General features: G+C 50.6%; 1 pseudogene; it reads left to right on the top strand.

Moving 5' to 3' along the window:
• The first annotated feature begins 510 nt into the window (after window positions 1–510).
• LOC138756872 (semaphorin-3F-like) lies at window positions 511–11452 on the top strand (annotated as a pseudogene).
• Window positions 11453–18875: the final 7423 nt, after the last annotated feature.

Genomic DNA, 18875 nt, shown 5'->3' on the forward strand with positions numbered 1-18875 from the left:
TTACTCAAGGGAGGAGGGAGTTCAGGAGGGGTCAGGAACCTCCAAGTGGGGAGACGAGGGAGCTTCTGGAGGAGTCAGGGACCTTGAGGTGAGGATGAGGGAGCTCCTGGGGTGGGTAAAGGAGCTCTGAGAAAAATGAGGGTATTTCAGGAAAGGGGGTGAGGGGTTGAATGAACACTGGGGCAGGGGAGGTGAGGTGAGCTCTGGGAGGGGAAATGAAGAAACAATGGGAGGCAGAGGAGAGGGATCTCCAGGATGGAGATACGGTAGCTCCATTAAGGGGTTGAAGGAGCTGCTGGAGAGGGTGATGGAGCTTTGAGAGGAGTGAGGGAGCTGCAGGAGGAGGGAAACTCTGAATGGGGAGAGTCGGTGGGGGGGTATTCTCCAGGAAGGCTGAGGGAGCTTCAGGAGTGATTAAATTCTGAGGGGTTGAGAGAGCTCCCAGTGGGGGTGAGGGAGCTCTTGGGAATGGGGAGGTTGTGTGTTTGCACTGAGGTTCCCGGTGGAACAATGGTGCCCCCTGCTGGTCAGTCATTCAATGGCGACAGGGACTGATGCTCTGAGCCAAGGAAGAGCAGCTCCCTCCCTATTGGCACTGTGGGAGGGGCCGGTGAGGAGCGATCTCAATGCTGCAAAAGGGGTGGTGAGGAGGGGATCTCCGTGGGGAGAGGCCAGTGAGGAGGGATCTCCGCGCTGCAGGAGGGGCGGTGAGGAGGGATCTCCATCTGACCCCCCGTCTTCCTCTCTCACCCTGCCTCGATCCCTACCTCCCTTACGCTCCTTCCCTTCTTCTGTCCCTTCCACCCTCCTCCCCATCATCCCCCCTCTCACTATCTTCCCCCCACCCCGCCCCCAGGTGCCCCGGTGGGCCATTTACCCCAGGGGTCCGGACGACGGTTGACTTCCCAGAGGAGATGGTCAGCTTTCTGCGCACCCACCCACTGATGTACAATGCAGTCCGACCGCTGCAACCACGGGCCGCTGGTCCTGAGGGTCAACGGGGAGTCCCAGCTTCACCTCCATCGCAGTGGACCAGGTGGAGGCTGTGGGACGGACGCTACCGGTGCTCTTCCTTGGAACAGGTGGGGCCGGGGGGGAGAGGGGAAGTGAGAAGTGGGAGGGGACCGTGAGGAGGGAGGGACAGGGCAGTGAGGAGGGAGGGACAGGGCAGTGAGGAGGGAGGAGGGGATGGTTTGGAGGGAGGGAGGGGGCAGTGAGTAGGAAGGAGCATGGTGAGGAGGGAGGGGGCAGTGAGGAGGGAGGGGGCAGTGAGGAGGGAGGGGCAGTGAGGAGGGAGGGGGCCAGTGAGGAGGGAGGGGCAGTGAGGAGGGAGGGAACAGGAGGAGGGAGGAGGGGATGGGGAGGAGGGAGGGAGGAGGCAGTGAGCAGGGGGATGGTGGAGGAGGGAGGGGACAGTGGAGAGGAGGGAGAGGGCGGCAAGGAGGGAGGGGACGGTGAGGCGGGGACAGGAGAGGGAGAGAGGGGATGGTTTGAAGGAGGGAGGGGTCAGTGAGGCAGGAGGGGACAGGAGGAGGGGGAGGGAGGGAGGTGGTGGAGCAGGGAGGGAAATGGTGTGGAGGGATGAACAGTAAAGAGGGAGGGGGCAGTGAGGGAGGGAGGGAGGGAGAGGACGGTGAGGAAGGATGGAGGGGTCAGTGAGAAGTTGGGGTCCACTCTACACGAACCCATGTATCTGACATAAACTGTCCCACCTCCAGACATGGGCACTGTGCAGAAAGTAGTCGTTCCTGGACCAACCCCGGGGCCCCGAACGGAGGAGCTCATCCTGGAAACGAGGTTCAGGTGTTCCGGGTAAGTGGGGACGGGGAGGGGAACAATTCCAGGTGTCCTCCGGAGCAGCTGGTGCTCCCGCTACCCCCCGTCACTGCCTAGTGACCCCCTCGATGTTCTCGTTTATTTTACAGACGCCCGTCCGCAGTGAAAGACTTGAGGATCTCGGCAAAACGAGTACGGGAGTGGGAGCAGGATTTCGGCGGGGTTTGTGGAGAAAGGAAGGGCTTCCCCTCCTCACTGCCCCCTCCCCTCCTCACTTGCCCCCTCCCCTCCTCACTGCCCCCCTCCCCTCCTCACTGCCCCCTCCCTCCTCACTTGTCCCCTCCCTCCTCACTGTCCCCCTCCCTCCTCACCATCCCTCCCTCCTCATCACTCACCGTCCCCCTCCCTCCTCCACCGTCCCCTCCCTCCTCACCGTCCCCTCCCTCCCACACCGTCCCCTCCCTCCTCACCGTCCCCCTCCCTCCTCACCACCCCCTCCCTCCTCACACACCCCTCCCACCTCACCATCCCCTCCCTCCCTCCCTCCCTCCTTACTGCAGCCTCCCCCCCTCACTGCCCCCTCACTTCTCGCCACCCTCTCACCTCACCGTCCCCTCCCTCCTCACCGTCCCCTCCCCTCCTTTCATCCCCTCCCTCCTCGGTGTCCCCTCCCTCCCACCTCACCATCCACACCCCACCTCCTCGCCATACCCTCCCTCCCTCCTCACTGCCCCCTCTTCATTGCACCTTCTCTCCTCACTGTCCCCTCCCTCCCTCCTTGCCCCCCGCCCGCCGCCCGCCCCCCCACCTCCCCGCCTCCACCCCCCCCTCCCCCCTCCCCCACCCCCCCCCCCCCCTCCCCCCTCCCCCCTCCCCCCCCACCCCCCCCCCCCCCCTCCCCCCGCCCCCCCCCCCCCCCCCCCCCCCTCCCTCCCTCCCATCCTTGCTGTCCTCTCACTATTGCCATCCCCTCCCTCCCTCCTACCATTCTCCTCACCATCCCCACCCACCTCACCGTCCCCTCCCTCCCTCCTCACTGCCCCCTTCATCGTACCCTCCCTCCTCGCTGTCCCCTCCCTCCTCACCGTCCTCACCCTCCCTCCCTCCTCACCATCCCTCTCCCTATCACCTGTCCCCTCCCCTCCCTCCTACCATCCTCCTCACCATCCCCTCCCTCATCTCCTCTCCGCCCATTCCCTCCCTCCTCACCATCCCATCTCTCCCTCCTCACCATCCCCTCCCCACCCTCCTCACCCATTCCCTCCCTCCTCCTCACTGTCCCCTCCCTCCCTCCTCACTGCCCCCTCTTCATCGTACTCTCTCTCCTCGCTGTCCCCTCCCTCCCTCCCTCCTCGCCGCCATCTCCCTTCCTCCATCCTTGCCGTCCGCTCACTATTGCCGTCCCCTCCCTCTCTTCTACCATCCTCCTCACCATCCCCTCCCAACTTCCTCACCGCCCACTCCTTCCCTCCTCACCATCCCCTCCCTCCCTCCTCACCATCCCCTCCCTCCCTCCTCGCCATCCCTCCCTCCCTCCTCACCGTCCCCTCCCTCCCTCCTCATTGCCCCCCTCTTCATAGTACCCTCCCTCCTCGCTGTCCCTTCCCTCCCTCCTCGCCGTCCTCTCCCTATCGCCTGTCCCCTCCCTCCTCTCCATCCCTTCCTCCTCGCCATACCCTCCTCATAGTCCCCTCCCTCCCTCCTCACTGCCCCCTTCATCGTACCTCCCTCCTCGCCATCCCCCCTCACTCCTCGCCATCCCCTCCTCCCTCCTCGCCATCCCTCCCTCCCTCCTCGCATCCCCTCCCTCCCTCCTCGCCATCCCCTCCCTCCCTCCTCGCCATCCCCTCCCTCCCTCCTCGCCATCCCCTCCCTCCCTCCTCGCCATCCCCTCCTCCCTCCTCGCCAACCCCTCCCTCCCTCCTCGCCATCCCCTCCCTCCCTCCTCGCCATCCCCTCCCTCCCTCCTCGCCATCCCCTCCCTCCCTCCTCGCCATCCCCTCCCTCCCTCCTCGCCATCCCCTCCCTCCCTCCTCGCCATCCCCTCCCTCCCTCCTCGCCATCCCCCTCCCTCCCTCCTCGCCATCCCCTCCCCCTCCCTCCTCGCCATCCCCTCCCTCCCTCCTCGCCATCCCCTCCCTCCCTCCTCAGCCATCCCCTCCCTCCCTCCTCGCCATCCCTCCCTCCCTCCTCGCCATCCCCTCCCTCCCTCCTCGCCATCCCCTCCCTCCCTCCTCGCCATCCCCTCCCTCCCTCCCTCGCCATCCCCTCCCTCCTCGCCATCCCCTCCCTCCTCGCCATCCCCTCCCTCCTCGCCATCCCCTCCCTCCTCGCCATCCCCTCCCTCCTCGCCATCCCCCTCCCTCCTCGCCATCCCCTCCCTCCTCGCCATCCCCTCCCTCCCTCCTCGCCATCCCTCCCTCCCTCCTCGCCATCCCCTCCCTCCCTCCTCGCCATCCCCTCCCTCCCTCCTCGCCATCCCCTCCCTCCCTCCTCGCCATCCCCTCCCTCCCTCCTCGCCATCCCCTCCCCTCCTCCTCGCCATCCCCTCCCTCCCTCCTCGCCATCCCCTCCCTCCCTCCTCGCCATCCCCCCTCCCTCCTCCTCGCCATCCCCTCCCTCCCTCCTCACCCTCCCTTCCACCTCGCCGTACCCTCCTCACCAGCCTCTCCCAGATGTAGAACCACTTGGCGTAGGGAGATGGGTGAGACTGGGAAAGGGTTGGGAGCTCCGCCTGACCCCAGCTCCTCATGCAAACCCCCCTCCCTCTCTCCCCCAGCCAGCTCTACGTCTCATCGAGGACCGGCATTAGTCAGCTCACTCTCCACCGCTGCGAGGTTTACGGACGGGGCTGTGCTGACTGCTGCCTGGCACGGGACCCCCTACTGCTCGTGGGATGGCGAGAGCTGCTCCCACTACGTCCCCACGGTCAAACGGTGGGTATCCTGCTGAGGGGAAGGGGGACGTGGCTGGGATCCAGCGTTGTGACGAGTCCTCACCTCCTTCCCTCTCCACCCTCCTCTCTAGCCGCAGCAGACGTCAGGACGTCCAGAAAGGGGATCCGGTTAGATTATGCCAGGGACACCATTTGAAAGGTAGGGAGAGTCGTCCAACCATCTGGCAAATGTAAATGGTGGGTTACGGAGACAGGGAACTGTGCTCCAGATGTGGGATACAGAGAATGGGATCTGTGCTCCTGGTGTGGGATATGGAGATGGAACAGTGCTCCTGGTGTAGGATACAGAGATGGGGATCTGTGCTCCTGATGTAGGATACGGAGATGGGAACAGTGCTCCTGGTGTAGGATACGGAGTGAGGGAACTATGCTCCTGGTGTAGATAGGAGGTGGGGAACTGTGCTCCTGTGGGATACAGAGACAGGAATCTGTGCTCCTGTGTGGGATATGAAGAACTTGGTCTGTGCACCTGGTGTAGAATACGGAGATGGGGAACTTTGCTCCTGGTGTGGGATACAGAGAAGGGGAATTATGCTCCAGATGTGGGATGAGACTGAGAATTGTGCTCCAGGTGTAGGATACGGAGACCAGGAACTGTGCTTATGGTGTGGGATAAAGAGAAGGGGAACTGCGCTCCAGATATGTGATACAGAGATTGGGAACTGTGCTCCCGATGTGGGATACAGAGGAATATGGACTATGCTCCTGGTGTAGGATACAGAGATGGGGAACTTTGCTCCTGGTGTAGGATATGTAGACTGGGAACTGTGCTCCTGTTGTGGGATATGAAGATGGGGAACTGTGCTCCTGGTGTGGGATACGGAGAACTTGGAATATTCTCCAGGTGTAGGATACAGGGGCAGGGAATTTTTCTACCTCTGTGGGATATGGAGATGGGAAACTGTGCTCCAGATGTGAGAAACCGAGACAGGGAAATGAGCTCCTGGTGTGGGATACAGAGATGTGGATTGTGCTCCTGGTGTGAGATACAGAGATGGGGATCTGCACTCCTTGTGTGGGACACGGAGATGAGGAACCTGTACTCCCGGTGTGGGATATGGAGAAGGGAAACTGTGCTTCAGATGTGAGAATACGGAGACAGGGAATTGTGCTTCTGGTGTTCGATATGGAGACAGGGAACTGTGCTCCTGGTGTTTGATATGGAGACAGGGAACTGTGCTCCAGATGGGGGATAGAGAGATGGGGATCTGCGCTCCAGATATGGGATACTGAGACTCGGATCTGTGCTCCTTGTGTAGGGTATGGATACTAGAACTGTGCTCCTGGTGTGGGATTTGGAGATGGGAAACTGTGGTTCAGATGTAAGATACTGAGACAGGGAACTGCACTCCAGATGTGGAATACAGAGATGGGAACTGTGCTCCTGGTGTGGAATATGAAGATGGAAAACTGTGCTCTAGATGTAGGATACAGAAAGGGGGAACTGTACTCCCGATGTGGGATACAGAGACCGAGGAATTGTGCTGCCGATGTGGAATATGGAAACTGAGAACTGTGCTCCTTGTGTAGGGTATGGAGACTAGAACTGTGCTCCTGGTGTGGGATAAGGAGACAGGGAATTGTGCTCCAGGTGTAGGGTATGGACACCAGAACTGTGCTCCTGGTGTGGGATATGAGATGGGGAACTGTGCTCCCGGTGTGGAATATTGTGACTGGGAACTGTGCTTCATATGTGAGAAACCGAGACAGGGAGCTGTGCACCTGGTGTGGGATACAAGATGGGGAACTGTGCTCCAGGTGTGAGATACGGAGAAAGGGAACTGTGCTCCTGATGTGGATACGGAGACAGGGAACTGTGCTCCAGATGTGAGAAACCGAGACAGGGAACTGTGCACCTGGTGTGGGATACAAGATGGGGAAGTGTGCTCCAGATGTGAGAGATGGAGAAAGGGAACTGTGCTCCTGGTGTGGGATACGAAGACAGGGAACTGTGCTCCTGGTGTGGGATACGGAGACAGGGAACTGTGCTACAGATATGGGATACAGAGACGGGGAACTGCACTCCCGGTGTGGAATATGGAGACTGGGAACTGTGCTCCATATATGAGAAACCAAGGCAGGGAACTGTGCATCTGGTGTGGGATACAAGATGGGGAACTGTGCTCCAGATGTGAGAGATGGAGAAAGGGAACTGTGCTCCTGGTGTGGGATACAGAGACAGGGAACTGTGCTCCTGGTGTGGGATACGGAGACAGGGAACTGTGCTCCAGATATAGGATACAGAGACGGGGAACTGCGCTCCCGGTGTGGAATATGGAGACTGGGAACTGTGCTCCATATATGAGAAACCAAGGCAGGGAACTGTGCATCTGGTGTGGGATACAAGATGGGGAACTGTGCTCCAGATGTGAGAGATGGAGAAAGGGAACTGTGCTCCTGGTGTGGGATACAGAGACAGGGAACTGTGCTCCTGGTGTGGGATACGGAGACAGGGAACTGTGCTCCAGATATGGGATACAGAGACGGGGAACTGCGCTCCCGGTGTGGAATATGGAGACTGGGAACTGTGCTCCATATATGAGAAACCAAGGCAGGGAACTGTGCATCTGGTGTGGGATACAAGATGGGGAACTGTGCTCCAGATGTGAGATATGGAGAAAGGGAACTGTGCTCCTGATGTGGGATACAGAAACAGGGAACTGCACTCCAGTTGTGGGATTCAGAGGTGGGGATCTGTGCTCCCAGTGTGGAATATGGAGATGAGTATCTGTGCTCCAGATGTGAGATATAGAGACAGGAAACTGCTCCAGATGGGGGATAGAGAGACGGGGAACTGCGCTCCCGATATGGGATACTGAGACTTGGATCTGTGCTCCTTGTGTAGGGTACAGAGACTAGAACTGTGCTCCTGGTGTGGGATACAGAGACGGGGAATTGTGCTCCTGGTGTGGGATAAGAAGACAAGGAACTGCGCTCCAGATGTGGGATACGGGGATGGGCTACTGTGCTCCAGATATGTGATACGGAGTCCTGGAATTGTGATCCTGATGTAGGATAAGGAAAAAGGAAACTGCGTTCCAGATGTGGGATATGGAGTCGGGGTACTATGCTCCTGGTGTGGAATAAGGAGTACTTAGGATATGGAGACACGGCACTGTGCTCCTGGTGTTGGATATGGACATGGGAACTGTTCTCCTGGTGTGGGATACTGATATGGGGAACTGTACTCCAGGTGTGGTATACGGAGATGGGGAGTTGCGCTCCTGCTGTGGGATACAGAGATGGGAACTGTGCTCCAGATGTGGGACATGGAGATGGGGATCTGTGCTCCAGGTATGGGATACGCAGACAGGGAACTGTGCTCCTGGTGTGGGATAAGGAGACAGGGAACTGTGCTCCTGGTGTAGGATATGGAGACAGGGAACTGTGCTCCACTGGTATGGGATACAGAGACGTGGAACTGTGCTCCTGGTGTGGGATACGGAGACAAGGAACTGCGCTCGAGGTGTGGGATACAGAGTCCGGGAACAGTGCTCCTGGTATGGGATACGGAAACGGGAAAATGCGGTCCAGATGTGGGATTCAAAGATGGGGAACTGTGCTCCCGGTGTGGAATATGGAGATGGGGAACTGTGCTCCAGCTGTGGGACATGGAGATGGGTAAATGTGCTCCAGATGTGGGACATGGAGATGGGTAAATGTGCTCCAGATGTGGGATATTGAGACAGGGAAATGTGCTCCAGTGTGGGATACGGAGACTGGGAACTGTGCTCCTGGTGTAGGATCTGGAGGCAGAGAACTGCGCTCCTTGTGTGGGATACGGAGAACTTGGACTATGCTCCTGGTGTAGGATACAGAGGCAGGGAATTTTTCTGCTGGTGTGGGATATGGAGACCGGGAACTGTGCTCCTGGTGTGGGATACAGACACAGGGATTTGCTCTCCTGGTTTGAGATACGGAGACGGGGATTTGCTCTCCTGGTGTAGGATGTGGAGAACTTGGACTGTGCTCTGTGTGGGATATGAAAATGGGAAACTGCTCCAGATGTAGGATTCAGAGAAGGGGCACTGCACTCCAGATTTGGGATACGGAGACTGGGAACTGCATTGGAGATGTGGGAGATGGGGAACTGCGTTCCAGATGTGGGGTACAGAGATGGAGAACTGCATGGTTATCCCAGTCTGGTCTGACCCAGGGCTGTGATGGTTTGGCACTCCCACAGGTCTGGAACTGAGAGGGGGTATTTTTCCTTGGGATTGTGTGCCCTTGCTGACGCCTGTCTCTGTGTTCGCAGTGGGGAGGCTGGTATTGAACACAGTACAGTTCGGAGTGGAAGGGAGCAGCGTGTTCCTGGAATGTCTGCCCCGATCCCCCAGAGCCAGTACCAAGTGGCTGGTGCAGCGACCTGGGGGCCGACGCAAACTGGTACACACTTTGGGGTGGGGGGGGATTAGGTTTGGGTGAGGCAAGGGAGTAGGGAGCAATGGGAGGTAGAGGAGAATAAAAGCGGAAGAGGGCTTGGGGTGGATGAGGCAAGGGAGGGAAGACTCAAGCAGAATGTAGGGGAAGAGGGATAGGAGGGGCAAAGGAGGATGGGGAGGGAGAGGAGGGAGGAGAGGGAGGGGAGATGGAGGGACAATTAATTGTGGGGAGGATTTTGGAGAGAGGGGAAGGAGGAAGGAGAAGGAGGAAGGGATGGGCTTTATTGAGAGACCAGAGAATGATCCCTTGTGACCCCCTCCTGTCACCGTCTGACCCCTCCCAACATCCCTGACCCCTCCTGACATCCTCTGTCCCCTCCCGTCACCCTCTGACCCTTCCTGTGGCTACCTACACCCTCTGACCCCCATCCTGGTACCCTCTGACCCCTCCTAACATCCTCTGACTGCTCTTGTGACCCCCCTCACACCTTCTGACCCCCTCAGTATACTCTGACCCCTCCTGTGACCCCCTACACCCTCTGACGGCCCCCCACACCCTCTGAACCCCTCCTGGCACCCTCTGACCCCCTCCTGTGACCCCCTACACCCTCTGACTGCTATTTTTCCCCCCCCCACAGCTGCGGAGCGACCAGCGGCTGGTGCAGACGGACCGTGGCCTGCTGCTACGAGACCTGCGGAGGCAAGACGGAGCCATCTACCACTGTGTCACCACTGAGAATGGCTTCAGCCAGTCCACTGCCCGCCTGGAGCTGCGGGTACTGCCCAGGGAGGCCGTGGAGCCAGGCAGCGAGGGGACTCAGCCCTCTCCCGCCCCCCTCAGATCCCCAGAGGGAGCCGCCCTCCACCGCTACTGTCAGGCCCACTGGCAGAGGCTGCGGCATCAGCCCCGGCCGAAGAGGAATGCCGTGGGGAGGGGGAAGGGGTGAGGGCGGTCTCCTGGTCACCTCCATCTCCCCCCCTCCCCATCAAACCCATCCCCCCCCACATGGACACGCGCACCAGGATCACCCGTCCGGGGAATGGGCAGTGGGTGGAGGTGCTCGTCAGGGCTCCAGGTCTCCCAGAAAGGTCTGTGTGTGACTGTGTATATTCCACATGTATACATCGTGTGTGTCTGTGAGTTCAATCACATGTATTTTCCGCGAGGATGGTGCCTGTGTGTAATCTTTGTGTGTGGACTATTTGAGTGTACTGTGTGTGTTTCTATATCTGCGTGTGCGTGTGTGTATTTGCTATATTGTGTATCTGTTTGAATATACTGTGTATATCTATATCTGCATGTGTATAGACTGTGTGTATGTGTGTGTATGTGTATAGACCTTGTGTGGGTGTGTGTGTTTAGCTTTAGAGAGTGTGTGTGTGTGTGTGTGTGTGTGTGTGTGTGTGTGTGTGTGTGTGTGTGTGTGTTTAGACAGCGTATATGCATACACTGTGTGAATGTGTATGTATAGACTGTGTATAGACAGTGATTGTGTTTAGATTGTGTGTATAAATGTGTGTGTGTGTGCGCGCATGGATCGTGTGTGTGTGTGTGTGTGTGTGTGTGTGTGTATATATGGACCGTGTGTGTGTGTGTGTGTGTGTGTGTGTGTGTATATATGGACCGTGTGTGTGTGTGTGTGTGTGTGTGTGTGTGTGTGTATATATATGGACCGTGTGTGTGTGTGTGTGTGTGTGTGTGTGTGTGTATGAACCATATGTGTGTGTGTGTATGGACCATGATTGTGTGTGTGTGTGTGTGTGTGTGTGTGTGTGTGTGTGTGTGTGTGTGTGTGTGTGTGTGCACATGCGCATATCTGTGTATCTTAGTGTGATTTCCATGTCTATAGTTTGATAGCATAGTCATTGATAGCGGGGGTGGAGTTTCCTCTTTTTCCACCCTCTCCCCACTCCCTCTCTCCTTCCACATCTCCTCCCCCTCTCTCCCTCCTCTTCTCTCCCCTTCTCTCTTTCCCCTTATTTCTCCTCTTTCTCTCTCTCCCCCTTCCTCCTTTCTCCCCTTCCTTTCTCTCTCTCCCTCCCCTCTCCCTTTCCTTCCCTCCACCCCACAATTCCAATGTGTGACTGTTAACCCTGCCACACACAAACCAGTGTTCCAGGCCACTTGTTGGGATCCTGCTGTGGGGGGTGGCTTGTGTTGGAGAGATGGGCACCTGGGTATAACCTCCTGTGCTTCTAGTGCATGTTCCTCACAGCCTGAGGCGGGGGATGAGCTAAGACTCATCTCCACACCTCCTCCCCACCCTCCATTCCCAGGAAGCTTCAGGGAATTCCAGAGCAAATTATTTCCTTAAATTAAAGTGTTATTTTTTTGGTTCTCTGTCGAAGTTTCTTGAGCACAATTTGGAGCACTCGCTTCTGGGAGTGGGTGAGTTTGTGGGCTCAACGCAGGGGTCTCAGAGGCAAGGGATCCCCTCCTGAGGCCATGAGCCTTCACCCTTCCCCCTCCTATTGACACATCAGGGCTATGTGGGAACATTCTCCACCTCCCCAGGTGGAATTAGTCCACGTACTCCACATCCACCGCATTACCTTTCCCCCCCCATCTAGACATCAGGGTTGTGATGGAAAATTCACCTCTTGCTCAGGGACCATTAATCCACATCCACCACACTACCCTTCTGCCCCAAGTACACATCAGGAGTGTGAGGGAACACTTTCCACCTCCCTGGGTGGAGTTAGCCCACGTACTCCACATCCGCCACATTACCCTTTCCCCCATCTAGACATCAGGGTTGTGAGGGAAAACTCCCCTCTTGCTCGGGGACCATTAGTCCACATAATCCACATACACCGCACTACCCTTCCACCCCAAATACACATCAGGGATGAGGGAACATGCCTCACTTGCCTAGATGAGGTTAGTCCATGTAATCCACATGTGCTGCATTACACTCCCCGCTCCATCCACACGTCGGGGGTATGTAGGATCTCTGTGCCCGGGGAGAGGCGACGAGGGATCTTCTCTGGCTGGTGGTGAGGGAATAAAACCTGACAGAGACCGGGGAGGGGGAGGTCAGTGGAGCCGAGTCCTGAAGAAGTGAGCAGGTTCAATGGGCAGAGTGGCCTTCTCCAAGGGCTCCTGTTCTCCCCCGATTCACTGTTGCCAGAGGTAAAAATGGCTCACGGATTGAGCCCGGGGCCTTTTAAAGCACGTGTAACAGAAAAAGCAAACAGGAACTGGGGCAGAGAAATGCTCTTCAGCCCATCGAACCCCTCCTGACCATTCCAATGCCAGAACATGGTCACGTACACAAGAACAATGCACCAAAAACTCTAGCTTGATGTAACCATTCAACTGCAACCAACCTCAATCCCAAACCAGGGAAACGTGGAGAGAATATATATATAAATATTTAGTGGGAGGAAAGTGGAACAACATTTCAGCACAGAAACAGGCCCCTTGGGCCCTTCCAGTGTGCCGAACCACTTTTCTGCCCTGTCCCTCTGACCTGCACCCAGTCCATATCCCTCTGTTCCCCTCCCATCCAAATTCTTCTGAAATGTTAAAATTGAGCCTGCTTCAGCTGGTTTTGCACCACCGCCCCTGCCGCTCGCTGTTTGAAGAACTCACCCACCCTCAGTGAGGAAAAGCCGACCTACATTTACTCTGTCTGTCCGTCCCCCTCATCATTTTAAACACCTCGATCAAATCTCCCCTCATTTTTCTACACTCCAGGGAATAAAGTCCCAACCTGAAGTCCGGGCAACATCCTAATAAATCTTCTCTGCCCTCTTGCTATCTTAATGATATCCTTCCTGAAGTCCGGTGAACAAAACTGCAAGTTTGGCTTCACCAATGTCTTATACAACTTCGTTGCTCTACAAATCTCTGGTGAGACCCCACATGGAGTGTCCATGAATAGACCCCAAATCCTTCAAGGTCACTGCGCAGGTTGATAAGATCATTAAGAAGGCCTATGGGGGGGAGTCACGTGATGGAGTAGTGGCCGGACGGAGAACTCCAGCCCTCTCCAGAAAAGTCGGGAAAAACAAAGGAAAACACAAAGGCACAGAAATAAAAGTTAAAGAAAAGTGAGTATAAAGGTGCAAAGAAGATGGCGACGAAAAAAGAAAAGTCGAAACCAACGGTAAGAAGAGAGGAAGAGAAGACAACGGAAGATGAAGGAAAAGGCCTTACCTGCTCGAAGAGGCCCGCAGTGGAGAGAGAAACCCGCTCCCTCAGGTCGGTAGAAACCGGACTACAAAAATGGCTCGCTGAGCCGAGTAAAAGTGCACAACCGCGCATGCGCGACTCCTCGCGCATGCGCGATGCGAATGGAAAAAAAACACACCGACGGGAGGGGGGACCAGCTGGGGAGTCGATCTCCACAGCCGGCAACGACAGCTGCAGAACACCTGCAGCAAGAAGAGACCACAGAAGACAATAGAAACAAGAAAGAAGAGAAGGAAAGGGCAACAAAGAAACAACAGATGGCCAACCCAGAGGAAGAAGAAGAGGAAGAATACAGTGAAATAGATGAAGGGAAAGGCAAGGTAAAGGATATACTTGCTCTTGTTAGAGGATACATGGAGTCATTTAAAGAATGGCAAACACAGGAATTCAATGATTTAAGAAGAAGAATAAACAACACAGAAGAGAAAGTGAATAAAATAGATATGACCTTAACAGAAATGGGGGAAAAAATGGACAAGATGGAAGAACGGGCGGTAGCAGCAGAAATGGAGGTAGAAGACTTAAAAAAGAAATTGGAGGAATCTAATAAAAAAACTAAAGAGACACAAGAACTACTAGCTCAAAAAATAGATATAATGGAAAATTATAACAGAAGAAATAACATAAAGATAGTGGGCCTTAAGGAAGATGAAGAAGGCAAGAATATGAGGGAATTTATAAAAGAGTGGATCCCTAAGACCCTAGGATGTCCAGAACTACAGCAAGAAATGGAAATAGAAAGGGCACATAGAGCATTGGCCTCTAAACCACAACCACAACAAAAACCAAGATCTATTGTAGTAAAATTCCTAAGATATACTACAAGAGAAAAGGTACTGGAGAAGACAATGTAAAAAGTAAGAGAGGGCAACAAACCACTGGAGTATAAAGGGCAAAAAATCTTCATTTATCCAGATATAAGTTTTGAACTCCTAAAGAAGAGAAAAGAGTTCAATACAGCAAAGGCGATTTTATGGAAGAAAGGGTATAAATTTATACTGAAGCATCCTGCGGTATTGAAAATATTTATTCCAGGACAACAAAACAGACTGTTCTCGGATCCAGAAGAAGCACGAAAATTTTGAGAACAATTACAAAAATAAACTGAGGGATGAAGACGGGTAATGAGAGTAAAAATGACCACGATTGATATGTATGCGGGTAAAGAGGTATAAGAGTGAATAGAGACAATGGGCATACGTGAAAGTATCTGTAATTAGAGGAAAACATAGATAGTATAGACAAGAATTAATAAGGGAAGGTAATGGAATAGAGAGAATAAGGAGGGAATTAAAAGAGTGACCTTTGTGACATATGAAAAGTGAAATCTTTTCTGGGGGGGGCTGGGTGGGGGAAAAGAGCGATCACTGCAAAATCAGTTGACGCTTGCGAGTGGATTCGCAAATCCAAATGGAGAGGGGAGATGTGGTTTTCCGACAAGGGATAAAGGACAACTCAGGAGGGGAAGGGGAGATTGGGGATAAAGAAGATAGAAATAGGAGAATAAGGAAAATGTTGGATGTTGTAGGAATGTTGTCTGGTAAAGAGTTGAAAATAAGAAAACAGAAATGGAAAAGGAGGAAAGGTAATGATGGAAAAACGGAAAGAGAAGATAAACAAAATATAAAATGGCTACGCTGAACTATATGACTTTAAATATTAATGGAATACATAACCAAATTAAAAGGAAGAAACTACTAAATTTACTGAAAAAGGAATAAATAGATATAGCATTTGTCCAAGAAACACACTTAACTGAATTGGAGCACAAGAAATTAAAGAGAGATTGGGTAGGACATGTAACAGCAGCATCGTATAATTCAAAAGCAAGAGGAGTGGCTATATTAATTAGCAAAAATGTGCCATTTAAAATAGAAGAGGAAATAATAGATCCAGCAGGGAGATATGTTATGATAAAATGTCAGATATATTCGGAGCTTTGGAATCTACTTAATATATATTCACCTAACGAAGAAGATCAAAAGTTTATGCAAGATATCTTTTTGAAGATAGCTAATACGCAAGGGAACATACTAATAGGAGGGGATTTCAATCTGAATTTGGATCCAAATATGGATAAAACGGGGAAAAAAATTAACAGGAAGAACAAAGTAACCAAATTTATAATTAAATCAATGCAAGAAATGAAACTTGTAGACATATGGAGGAAACAAAACCCAAAAGAAAAGGAATACTCATACTACTCGACTAGACATAAAACATACTCAAGAATAGACCTATTTTTGTTATCAGCTAGTATGCAGGATAGAGTAAGAAAAACAGAATATAAAGCGAGAATGCTATCGGACCATGACAGTAAAGCTAGAGGACATCCCTCCAAGAATGTATAGATGGAGATTAAACCCCATGCTACTTAAAAGACAGGATTTTAGAGAATTTATTGAAAAACAATTAAAAATGTATTTTGAAGTAAATACGGAATCAGTGGAAGGTAAGTTTATACTATGGGACGCAATGAAAGCATTCATTAGAGGACAAATAATAAGTTATGCAACCAAGATGAAGAAGGACTATAATCAGGAAACAGAGCAGTTGGAAAGGGAAATAGTAAACATAGAAAAAAAATTAGCTATAAAGGAAGATACAACCAAAAGAAGAGAATTGGCGGATAAAAAAATAAAATATGAAACATTACAAACATATAAGGTGGAGAAGAATATAATGAAGACAAAACAGAAATATTATGAACTAGGTGAAAAAACGCACAAAATCTTAGCATGGCAGCTTAAGACAGAGCAAACTAAGAAAATGGTATTGGCAACAAGGAAAAAAGACAAACAAATTACATTTTTCCAAGGATATTATACTTATTTCAGGCATTGCCAATACAACTGACAGAAAAATTCTTCAAAGAGTTAAAGAAAATAATAAGGAAATTTTTATGGAGAGGGGGGAAACCGAGGATAGCACTAGATAAATTAACAGAATGGTATAAACAAGGAGGCTTACAATTGCCAAACTTCAAAAATTATTATAGAGCCGCACAATTAAGGTACCTATCAGATTTTTATCAAACAATGGAAAAACCAGACTGGACGAGATTAGAATTAGATAAAATAGGGGAAAAGATACCTGAACACATATTATATAAATGGGACGAAAAATTGGTACAACATAGAACTTCTCCAGTATTACACCATCTCCTCAATATATGGAAGAAGATTCATGTAGAAAGAAATAAAACAAATAATCAATTACCAAAACTAATATTGACGCAAAATAAGCTACTCCCTTTTACAATAGACAACCTTTCCTTTAGAAAATGGGGAAAAAAACGGATTAAAAGAATAGAAAATTGTTTTTCAGGAAGTAGATTCTTATCCTTTGAACAAATGAGAGATAAGTACAATATAACTGGAGATACAGCACTGGCATATTACCAACTGAGATCCTACTTGAAAGATAAATTAGGAAGCAATTTGAGTTTACCAGAGGGAAGTAACTTTGAATATGTGATTACAGATACAATGTTAATCAAAAGATTTATAACAAATATGTATATTAAACTGCAAGAAAAGGAGAATGTGGAAACAAATGGTAAAACTAAACTAAAATGGGAACAAGATTTAAATATAAAGATAAAAAAGGAAACATGGGAGAAATTATGTTCTGGAACGATGAGAAATACAATAAATACGAGGCTACGTATGATACAATATAATTGGTTACACAGACTATACATTCACCGCAAAAGTTAAATAAATGGGACCCAACAGTATCTGATAGATGTTTTCGATGTAAAAAAGAAATGGGAACAACAATTCATGCAATCTGGACATGTGAGAGAGTAGAAAAATTTTGGGATGATCTCAATCAGATATTAAATAAAATAACAGAAAACAATATACCAAAGAATCCAGAGATCTTTCTCCTAAGTAACATAAAAAATAAAGAATTTGGAATTGACTTGGAGGATGCACAAAAAAGATTTGTTAAGATAGCCCTAGCCGTAGCAAATTCAGTAGAATTTCTGGTGTATTTTTGTTGAATGACAACATTGTCTGACTGACTTAATGCAACCTAGATTGTATACCTAAAATGGATGAGAGGGGGGGCGGGGGTGGCTTGGGAGGAGGGAGGGGGGGGGAGAAAAATTCACTGTATATGTGTGAAAATGAAAAAGTGTATATCATGGCTAACGTGTTTTATGGTGTGAAAAATAAAAAATTTTAAAAATAAAAAAAAGAGAAGACAATGGAAAAAGTAAGAGAGGGCAACAAGCCACTGGAGTACAAAGGACAAAAAATCTTCATTTATCCAGATATAAGTTTTGAACTCCTAAAGAAGAGAAAGGAGTTCAATACAGCAAAGGCGATTTTATGGAAGAAAGGGTATAAATTTATACTAAAGCATCCAGCAGTATTGAAAATATTTATTCCAGGACAACAAAACACTATTCTCGGATCCAGAAGGAGCACGAAAATTTGCAGAACAATTACAAAATAGACTGAGGGATGAAGACGTGTAATGAGATTAAAAATGACCACGATTTATATGTATGTGGGTAAAGAGGTATAAGTGTGTATATGTATAATGTGCATACGTGAATGTATCCGTATTTAGAGGAAAATATAGATAGTATAGACAAGAATTAATAAGGGAAGGAAATGGAATAGAGGGAATAAGGAGGGAACTAAAAGAGTGACCTTTGTTACATATGAAAAGTGAAATCTTTTCTGGGGGGGGCTGGGTGGGGGGGAGTTGCGGTCACTGGAAAATCAGCTGACTCTTGCGAGTGATTTCGCAAACCCAAATGGAGAGGGGAGATGTTGTTGTCCGACAAGGGATAAAGGACAACTCAGGAGGGGAAGGGGAGATTGGGGCTAAAGAAGTTTTAAATAGGAGAATAAGGAAAATGTTTGATGTTTTAGGAATGTTGTCTTATAAAGGGTTTAAAATAAGAAAACAGAAATGGAAAAGGAGGAAAGGTAATGATGGAAAAACGGAAAGGGAAGATAAACAAAGTATAAAATGGCTACGTTGAACTATATGACTGAATATTAATGGAATACATAACCAAATTAAAAGGAAGAAACTGCTAAATTTACTGAAAAAAGAAAAAATTGATATAGCATTTGTGCAAGAAACACACTTAACTGAATTGGAGCACAAGAAATTAAAGAGAGATTGGATAGGACATGTAACAGCAGCATCGTATAATTCAAAAGCAAGAGGAGTGGCTATATTAATTAGTAAAAATGTGCCATTTAAAATAGAAGAGGAAATAATAGATCCAGCAGGGAGATATGTAATGATAAAATGTCAGATATATTCGGAGTTTTGGAATCTACTCAATGTATATTCACCTAACGAAGAAGATCAAAAGTTTATGCAAGATATCTTTTTGAAGGTAGCTAATACGCAAGGGAACATACAAATAGGAGGGGATTTCAACCTGAATTTGGATTTAAATATGGATAAAACTGGGAAAAAAATTAACAGAAAGAACAAAGTAACCAAATTTATAATTAAATCAATGGAAGAAATGCAACTTTTGGATATATGGAGGAAACAACACCCAAAAGAAAAGGAATATTCATAT

This window comes from Narcine bancroftii, chromosome 3 (assembly GCF_036971445.1).
Source record: "Narcine bancroftii isolate sNarBan1 chromosome 3, sNarBan1.hap1, whole genome shotgun sequence".
Lineage (NCBI taxonomy): Eukaryota > Metazoa > Chordata > Chondrichthyes > Torpediniformes > Narcinidae > Narcine > Narcine bancroftii.